Source organism: Galleria mellonella, unplaced genomic scaffold, assembly GCF_026898425.1.
Source record: "Galleria mellonella isolate WM207_F2 unplaced genomic scaffold, CSIRO_AGI_GalMel_v1 utg312, whole genome shotgun sequence".
Lineage (NCBI taxonomy): Eukaryota > Metazoa > Arthropoda > Insecta > Lepidoptera > Pyralidae > Galleria > Galleria mellonella.
Window position 1 is genome coordinate 517,320 of NW_026442074.1, and position 11,229 is coordinate 528,548.

An 11,229-nucleotide genomic window follows, 5' to 3' on the forward strand; every position below is an offset into this window, starting at 1 on the left:
TATGGTACTGCTCATGTCTATAGGCGACGGTTACCACTTTCCATCAGGTGGGCCGTCAGCTTGTTTGCCATTCTAATGTATAAAAAAAAAAACATGAGAGTACGAAAACAACTCCATTCTAAAAGAGAGTATCGTGGCTTAATTGTGTACATAAGTCGGAAGGTAAGACTAGGAATGTTTTGAGTTCGATCCAGAAAACAAGAAATCGTGTGTGTGAATTTAAATTTCCGACAATTTAATGCACCGGTAATGAAAAACGATTGCGAAGCAAAAATTGATGAAATTTATCAAACAACAATTTCGTCAATCTATAATATATATTATATATTAGATACACGCATATACACACATACATACACGCACACACACCCATAATTCCCAGGTTAAATTGTAATAAATTATCACTTCCTATAAATAATATATTTATTACATTGAATTCATTTGTTATATTAACAAATTTTACTTAGTCGAATCTCCACATATGTATCGTAGATTAGGTTGTATAGTAGGTTAAATTATAATAAATTATCTCTTCCTATAAATTATATTTATTACATTGAATTCACTTGTTATATTACAAGTACTTAGTAAGTCTCAGGCACCTGTCTCTATTCTTATTTTATTTATAATTTGATTACTTTAATATAAACGTGTCTCATTGTATTTCACTGATTTATTTGAGCACCTCAATTCCATTCGTCTTTCTATCATGATGCAGCTGCACGTGCATAGCTTAGGATATGGCATTGAAATTACATAGCATGGATGCATAACACTCTAACCCTGTAGGAAAGGGATTGCTGATAATGGAGTCTAACAGCCCCATTTGTTATTATGTCAGCCATTACCTGTTTACTGCTGAACAAGGCCTCCTCTATAAGGGGGGCAGTAGTTGCCACGGTTGGCAAGCGGGTTGACAACCGTAGTTAAGTTTAGGTGACGTTCTAAGAGGTGCTGCTGTTATTATATAAGAAATCTTCATCATTTAGTTGCAAATTCTGTATTTTCTGTATTTAGAATAAACTAGCGGCCCGTCCCAGCGTCGCACGCGTGGACATTTTTACATTTTAAAAAGTGGCCATTAAGGCTGCACACGCGACGGAAGCTTCAAAATGGAGTGACTTCTCCCGTTTTCCCAACATTTCCCTTCACTGCTCTGCTCCTATTAATCGTAGCGTGATGAAAAGTATACTATAACCTGCCCAGGAGTATGAAGAATAATTGTACCAAGTTTCGATAAAATCCGTCGAGTAGTTTTTGTTTCTATAACGAACATACAGACAGACAGACAAAAATTTTACTGATTGCATTTTTGGCATCAGTATCGATCATTAATCACCCGCTGCTAGTTATTTTGGACATATATTTCATGTACAGAATTGACCTCTCTACAGATTTATAATAAGTATAGATATAGATAAACCATACCAGCACATTGTCCATTTCACGATAAGGGCACGGTAAATTAACTAACATACTCTGATGAAGTGGCCAACCCTTTTATTACCCCACGCAGCTAAAACAATCAGCAGAAAACAAAACAACAATAAAAAAGGACTGAAAACATTAGCTTTCTGGTTTAACTGTTCATTCAATTCGCTTCCATTTCACACTTCCCTGGAAGCTTATATGAGTTTTGTTTACGCATTCACGCCTCTCGTGCCCACAGGGACCGGCAGTATACGTATTTGGCGTTGATCACGGCAGCTGTGTAAGTATAACCTCAGTTTAATTATCTATGTTCAAGACAGGTCCCTCGCGGTGTAGGCAGTTCACGTATCGGTTTAATAACTTCATTAATAATTCGTGAATTTGCCTCCGTGCACGTACTGTAAGCTTCTGCGCACTACGCACAGTCATGTGCGTGAAATTATTTCACGATCATTTCACGGACGGTAAATTTAAAAATTAACTCTTGTGTTTAATATATTCCGTTGATACGCACGGAATGTTTTGCATCTTCTTTCGTTATGTGTACGACAAAGGCTTGAAGCAATCTCTTTGCATTTTTCCAACCATAATTTTCATCATCATTTCCCATCACGTGAACTCGAGGCAAATTGCGAGACCTTTTAACGTTAAAAAAGAACTTCATGAAATTATCTCGGTTCCTTCTGGGTCAATGTCTAGATTACTTATTAGTTGTAAACAAAGTGTTAAGACGAGGTGACCTGTGCAACTATTTGACAATTAGATTTTTTTATGCAACTTAAAAAGGCGAACAAGCTGACGGCCCACCTGATGGAGGGTGGTAACCATCGCCTATAGACATAAGCAGTACCATGCACAACAGAGTATACTGTTTCACCCATGATACCCCCCATGCGTTGCTATTCCTGAGGACTCAGGTATTATTCCTTTGTACCCTGCAAATTCACGCCATATGCCACCCTTCAAACCGAAATACAGCCATGCAAACACAACTGCTTCACGGTAGAAACACACATGGGACAGAGGTGTCCAAGCAAACGGTTTTTGTACAGTCTCCCTCTAGTATATAAAAGCGTTCTAGTATGACAACCTTATTCACGTATTTTTCGGAATCATTCCCATAAGATCGAATAACGATCTCTAAATGTTGGAATCTTTAGTGCATACAGATTTCTGAGAGCGACACCAGTTCTTACTAAACACTGGTCATTTCTCTTAAAAGAAGTAGGATAAGTATATTATCCAAATGTACCTTCTCATAAAAAGATTACCCGGAAAAGAAAGTTGAAATTTTAAACATAGAATACTCATTAAAACAGGTTATTGCCACGTTTTTATGTATTTTTTTATTTTTTTTTTTCTTTGATATAGAATCAGAAGTCTAAATTTTCTTAATTTTTTTTTTAATTTAAAGCTATTTTAAAATTTCACTTTTTTTTTAAATAGCTATATCGATTCTCAAATAACGTGTTGCGGATGGCTTTCTTAACATTTGAGCTTTATTACTGACAATGTTGCTTTAGTTTTTAATAGTATTGTTTAATTTTTTGTTCCCTTTACTTGCATTATACATTTGTGCAAATTTTAATGGCTGTTAAATTATTATTTATGTGTCATTACGTATTGTTAAACCGTCTGTTTGTTTTAAATAAATAAATATGTGGATTACCTTCTATTTCACATGCCTATAAACACGCCTTTATTACAACCGTCGTACAATTTCGTATACAAATAATATTTTTATTCGGATATGAAGAGGCCTTACTCGAGAAGCCACTAAAGACATCGTTGGAAATAAAAAAAAATCCAATTTTTATAATAGAATAAAGTCATTGGATGTGCAGAATTTGCAGCGCCGCGCCGCCGTCGCCGCCGCCGCCGCCTACGCCAAGGAAATTAGGTTGGAACATCAAGGGACCAAGTGGAAAATACTGTTAATGCAGCGCCGCCGAGGAAATGGTCGGATTACGACCGACACAAATGGATTTCTTTTATCGATCCTCTTTTATTGATTCTTATCAGTTTCAAAACGAAAACGTATAAAATATATATATATATATATATATATATATATATATATATATATATATATATATATAGCATTAAGTCCGCCATGTACACATATTTGTACTAATGAATAAATAAATAATAATAATAATAATAATAATAATAATAAACTCTTTATTGCGCACAGTAAAGATGTATACAAGGAGTATTTATACAGAACGTGCATATACAAAAGGCGGCCTTATCGCTACAAGCAATCTCTTACAGACAACCTGGCATAAAGAATGGATAAGTACAGAGAGAGAGCGCAAATCAGACACAGTAAATGCATAAAAGGAATCAGACAAAGTGCAAAAAATTCTAAATATAAAAATAAGATTACATAACCTAAATAAACATACATATATAATAAAAATAATAATACATAAACATACATATATAATATAAATAATAATACATAAACATACATATATATAATATAAATAATAATACATAAACATAAATATACTAAATAGATCAAGATAAATCACACATAGTAAACGTCAAAGCAAATTAGAGAGATAGGAAATGAGATTTTACCTGCCTCTTGAACGAGGCAAGAGATTGCGCTGATCTAATAGAAAGATATCTAAATAAATACATAAAATGTATTATTATAATTTGCCAGAGGAAGACTTTCTACCCGTAACCGGCGTATACGTAGTGTGTATGAAAAAATTGATGAATGTGGAGGAAGCGAAAGAGGTTTGTTTGAATCGAAGCCTTTGGCGTTCCATTGTTTCTGCCTACCCTAATGGGAGACAGGCGTGACAGATATGTTTGTATGTAGGAAGACTTTCTCCAAAATTAAATTCGCACGGATTTTAAGCAAAAACAAAATCACTAAGTGCGGAGATATAATAGACCTTAGGAATAACGTCTTAGTTATATATATATATATATATATATATATATGTGTTAGTATATATATATATATATATATGTGTGTGTGTAATATGTGGAGGGGGGGGGAGAAAAGATTGTTAGTAATGGGGTTAAGTAGCCCAATTGCTAGCAATATACTATATCAGGTCGACCTCCTCGTGGTTCCCCCTGAAAACCATCGTGATTGATTTATGGTTAGATTCATCACGGTGGGCTAACCGACCTGCTTCATTCTCACCTATCATCCTTCACTGGTGCCCCGCCGGTGTATACCGATAGCGCAGATACTATTACATTATCATCCATGAAAAAAAATTAATATAATATTCATATATATATATATATATATATATATATATATATATATCACGCCATATCGCACCCTTTAAACCGAAACACAGCCATGCAAACACAACTGCTTCACGATTGAAACACGAATGGGACAGAAGTACCCAAGCAATCGACTTTCGTACAAAGTCTCCCTTTGGTATATAATGCTTATTACTTACCTTCAGATGGGCCATTATCTTGTTTACCATTTTAAGTACCATAAACCATTGTACATAAGGAAGCATAAACATTTCTTTTTAATCATTAAAAATGCAATGGTAACCCCGCTTGTGTTACACACTGGCGGGGCACAGTGATGTGAAAGTGAAAAAAAATATACTTGTACATTTTTCCCGTAGAAATTTTATCAAAATCGGTTCAGTATTTTAAATTTTTAACAAAATTAATTGTTTCGTTAAAATTGAAGCAGTTATGTTTGCATATCTGTGTTTCGGTTTGAAGGGCAGTAAATTTACAGGGTACAGAGGAATAACATCTGAGTCCTCAGGAATGGCAACGCATGGCGGGTATCATGGGCGAAACAGTATACTCTGTTATGTCCATGGTACTGCTCATGTCTATAGGCGACGGTTACCACTCTCCATCAGGTGGGCCGTCAGCTTGTTTGCCATTCTAAGTTGTATAAAAAAAAATTATCGGTTTTTTGTGGGACACAATCTTTAATTATTGTCGAATGAAATAGTAATTGTTAAAAAATAAAACACATCATGTACATGGACTAAATGGTTTAATTAAGTACATATACAACATTACAATCCCTCTTCGTAAAGTTTATACATTATTTAACAATGATAACCTAATAAAAATAGGGGGGAAAGGGATTGTTAGTAATGGAGACTGAGAATCCCATTGCTAGCAATATACCCGACCAAGTCGACTTCTCGCGGTTCCCCCTGGAAACTATCATGGTTAATTCCAGATGAATTCATCATGACGGGCTAACTGGCCTGTTTTCATTCTCATCTATCACCCTTCACCGGTGCCCCGCCAGCGTATCCCGTTAGCGCAGGCGGGGTTACCATACCTAATCACCCATCAAAAAAAATACCTGATAAGAATAACACTTGTAATTCTTAACATCGAAAGAGATTCTCCTTTTAATCATTGTTTGCATCTATCTATCTATCCTATTTAAGAGCTGCGCTCTTGTTGATGGAGCACTTGCCACTCGAACACCTTTGCACCTACTCCAACATAATAATTTTTGGCACATTTGCATTCTAATTCTAACAAAATTTTCTTAATTATTTTCAAATGGTTTAAATTTACACATTAGTAGTTGTGAAAAAAAAATATGCGTAATTAAATGAATAAACATTTTCAATTTAATTTAATTTTTTTATGTCATACACATGGATACCATTTTGAGTATTTTTTTTTTACGTTTAAACCCATTGTTTTGCTCTTTACGTTGAAAATATCAATGACATAATTATAGGTAATGGTATATAATTCATTTTATATATTTTGCAATGTGGATATTCTCAAATACTGATCAGAATATATGACACTCTCTTATTGATAATTTAGTAATCAGAAATCAAATAAATAATATTTACATATATTATATTTACATTGATTTGGAATGCTCAATGGAATATATTTCATATTAAATGTAGAATTTAAATTACATAATTTTATTATGGAGTGAATTGGAATTCTCTTACTATATATTAAATAATCAAACACATAATCATATGCACCATTTTATATCTTCTATGTAACTTTCAGTACGTTGTAAATTGTATTCATATAAATCTCATAATCGTAAGGTCTATTTTGTATACACCTATTATGTTACAGTTAGAATACTAATCAAAATATGACATTCCGTTATTGAATATTGAATTATTAATCTCATAATCATAAGGTTTATTTTGTATACACCTATTATGTTAGAGTTAGAATACTAATCAGAATATGACATTCCGTTATTGAATATTGTATTGTCAATCTCATAATCATAAGGTCTATTTTGTATACACCTATTATGTTAGAGTTAGAATACTGATCAGAACATAACATTTAGTTATTGAATTTTGAATTATCAATCTCATAATCATAAGGTCTATTTTGTATTCACCTATTATTTTATAGTTAGAATGCTAATCAGAATAAGACATTCCGTTATTGAATATTGAATTATCAATCTCATAATCGTAAGGTCTATTTTGTATACACCTATTATTTTATAGTTAGAATACTAATCAGAATATGACATTCCGTTATTGAATATTGAATTATCAATTACATAATCATAAGGTTTATTTTGTATACACCTATTATGTTAGAGTTAGAATACTAATCAGAATATGACATTCCATTATTGAATATTGAATTATTAATCTCGTAATCGTAATTTTTATTATTATTCCCTTGTTAAATTTAATCATCAATAAAATAATCATGTAGTTAAATTTCGTATTTATACACCTGTTATGTTAAAGTTGCAATACTGATCTAAATATGACAGTCTCTTATTGAATATTGAATTATAAATCTCATAATCATAAAGTTTATTTTGTTTACACCTATTATCTTAGAATACTGTTCAAAATATGACATTCCGTTATTGAATATTGAATTATTAATGTCATAATCAGACGGTCTATTTTGTATCCGGCGTGCTTGTAAGCGGCGTCATCTCCACGGCGGGTGGTGCCGAAGGTAGCGGAGGTGGTGGCAACAGTAACACCATCCCCCCTCTAGGTTTACCAGCTCTCATGTATCCACGTTTAGCTGCTATCACCAGCAACAGGATTGCCGATATGGAAAACGATAATACCTGGAAAAATTAATTGGTCTTGTAATTACTAAATAATTTACTAACTGTATTACTTTGTATAGTTTCCATCGCTTATCTCAATTCGCTTAATGTCACTAATATAATAAAATTGTAATTGCACGGTGTCTGTGTATTAAAGAAGTTTAAACATATATATATATATATATATATATATATATATATATATATATATATATATATATTAAAATAATCATATCAGCCTTTAACTGTCCACTGCAGAACATAAGCCTCCCTGTTAAAGGGTTTTGGCAGCAGTTACCACGCGTAGCAGGCGAATTGACAACCGCAGTTACCCTTTACAGATATTTTAAGTGAGACGCTGCTGCCCGACACCTACGGGAAAGGAAGGGGTCGCCTATTCTATGCCGGAACCACTCGGTAATATTCATAATTAGGGGGGAAAAGGGATTGTTAGTATTGGAAACTGAGAATCCCATTGCTAGCTGCTCTCGGTTCCCCTTGGAAACTATCATGATTAATTCCTGATGAATTAAACATGATGGGCTAACTGAACCTGCTTACATTCTCATCGATCACCCTTCACTGGTGCTCCGCCGGCGTATCCCGTTAGCGCAGGCGGGGTTACCATACAATTTTCACCCATCAAAAAAAAATATTCATAATTATATAGGTATCTACATATTTGTGTTTCAAATGCACAACGTAATAAACAGATGTTGTAATTCAATACATTCTGATAGTGGAACTAATAACATTAGGTAACCAGACACCATAATTATCATTAGTGGATGGCATAGTATATTTCCGGGCAAAGTCCATAAACTAATATAACATTGCACAATAAGAAATACTTCTAATAATTATGATTAATGAGATTATTAAAATTGATATTTTTATTTTTATATTGATATACTAGCGGCCCGTCCCGGCGTCGCACGGGTAGACTTTTTTACGTTTTAAAAAGTGGCCATAATAATAAGGCTGCGCACGCGACGGTAGCTTAAAAATGGAGTAGCTTCTCCCGTTTTCCCAACATTTCCCTTCACTGCTCTGCTCCTATTGATCGTAGCGTGATGAAAAGTATACTATAACCTGCCCAGGAGTATGAAGAATAATTGTACCAAGTTTCGTTAAAATCCGTCGAGTAGTTTTTGTTTCTATAACGAACATACAAAAAGACAGACAAAAATTTTACTGATTACATTTTTGGCATCAGTATCGATCACTAATCACCCGCTGATAGTTATTTTGGAAATATATTCCATGTACAGAATTGACCTCTCTACAGATTTATTATAAGTATAGATTATTTTTTTATAATTACGAGTCACATTATTTTTTATAAAACTAATGAAATGATAACTGAGTCGTTAAGTACATTTAGATGCGTTTGTCAATTCAATTAACATACCTACATATCAACAATTTACATCTACATCTACACGAATATTATAAAGAGGAAAGATTTGTATTTTTGTGTGTATGTTTGTAATGAATAAACTCAAAAACTACTTTGCCGATTTCAAAAATTCTTTCACCATTAGAAAACTACATTCACCCTGAGTAACATAGGCTATATTTATTGCTAGAAAAGATTAGGGATCATTACTAAAACTTTAGTAACGTAACTCAAGGTGTAAAAAAAATGCTATAAAATATCTTTCGTCGCGTGAGCTGAGGAAACTATTGGTGATAGAACAAAATTATGTACTACATATACTATATGTCCAACTATTATCGTTATGTCACAATAACCACTTTTTAATCTTAAATGTTGTAAAAATGTCCACCCGTGCGAAGCCGGGACGGGCCGCTAGTCAATGATAAAGTTAAAAAGAATCCTGAAACGTCATAAAACATAACCTTAATTCATTTATCACTAACCAGTTCTGAGAAAATGGTGAATAAACCTTTGTTTTCACCATACATTTTTATTGCGTTTTTGATTTTTTTATATAGAACCTAATAGATAGGAAATTTATAAGGCAAACAATACAATAATGACTTCTGGGTGTTTTTACAATTTACTTGAAAGTAGGTTCGTAATCTAAACATCCCACACTACACTTATAAGTACTTTATTTATAATAAATTTATAAAAACTTACCGCTGAAATGGCGAAAACAGTCAAAACTTCATGGGAAACAAACATTTTGCTATTTATCACGTCTAATATGAATGACAGATGAATATAAAAAATGTAAACAGTAGACAAAGAGAGAGCTCTCGCAAGTGTGCAAGAGAGAAACGGTCGCTTTACCTAACCGCGCAACGTGCGACTGATACGGACAGCATAAGGCCGTCTACATACAATGCTACACAAAATGGCCCTTGATTCTAACTAATATTATAAACTAGCTATATCCCAGGGTTTCGCCCACATAAATCAATATATATGTAATCCTTTACACTTCAAATGTAACCCCCATGTGTATCAAATTTTAATCAAATCTGTTCTTTTTTTTTATACAACTTAGAATGGCAAACAAGCTGACGGCTCACCTGATAGAAAGAACTCAGATGTTATTCCTCTGTACCCTGTAAACTCACGCCATATCCCACCCTTCAAACCGAAACACAGCCATGCAAACACAACTGCTTCACGGTAGAAATACGAATGGGACGGAGGTACCCAAGCAATCGATTTTTGTAGAAAGTCTCCCTCTGTAAATTCAATATTACGTGAAACAGTAACAGACTTACATCATTCCACCCTTACAAACTTTTGCATTTATAAAAGATCTAATTTCTTTGTTACCTTTTGGCATCTTACAGCTCAACAGTAAAGTATACAGATAATATTTAGATGGAAAAAGGCATAGACAGATTTTGTGCAAAATTATTTCATTCTATTCTTATGAATTTTGGCTGAGCGTAAGTGCTGTCATTACCTGGATTCATTTATTTCATAATAATAATAAGAAAAAAGTGCCACACAATTGCATCAACCGCCTAGTCCTCAAACTAGAAACATCTGACCGTACTAACTAGATTTTTTTTTATCAGCAGAGATTTAGTTAGATATTTAAATTGCATCTCCTGTAATTACAGTGTTATATCTCAAACTGATATATAAATTAGCAGGAATAGCTGCTTCACGTGTTTGATTTTCTGATGCCACTGAATAATGTAGTTAAATTCAAATATCTAATAATGGAATCAAATGGGATGGAGAAGAATGCAAAATTCCTTCTGAGATCTTGAGGTTAAAATCTTTGTCTATTTATTCAGTTTTCGTCTATTGTATTAGTACTTTATAAGCCAAATCAACTTAAATTAGTTAAAGGAAAGGGAGGGGGTAACAAGAACTATTGGTCCTATTGCAAGTAGCATATATCTTCTCAGACTAGCCTTCATGCGGTCGGTGTTTAATTCTTGATAAATACATCATGTTAGTCTAATTTACCTAACTTCATCCTCATCTAGATTCACTCCAATAATACCTTGCCAGCATATATCGTTAACGCAGGCAGTTTTACCATTCTATTGTCATCTATTAAAAAAGTTGTTCCGTTTGCGTTGGCCCTAAATAACATACTGTCTGCCATACTCGGAAAGCAGGTGAGTGACGTACCTACTGATATTCGGAACGGCAACGTCGCGTCACGTTGTCATGCTACCTGCGGTCCGGTTTTGCAAGCGCGCGCGCACACCTGTCATTCGATTGTCTCGCTCTAGATGCTGTGTTGCTAGCATTAATTTTTTATCATAATTTTTGTGTTGCCAGAACTAAAATAGATTTTATATTT

At 33.7% G+C, this 11,229-nt stretch overlaps 1 long non-coding RNA gene across 1 annotated transcript; it reads right to left on the reverse strand.

Moving 5' to 3' along the window:
- Window positions 1-5,423: 5,423 nt before the first annotated feature.
- Window positions 5,424-9,770, reverse strand: LOC128200938 (uncharacterized). Its single transcript, XR_008252971.1, has 2 exons — window positions 9,588-9,770; window positions 5,424-7,498 (listed from the first exon to the last, which is right to left on the reverse strand). It is a non-coding gene; the product is annotated as an uncharacterized LOC128200938 (long non-coding RNA).
- Window positions 9,771-11,229: the final 1,459 nt, after the last annotated feature.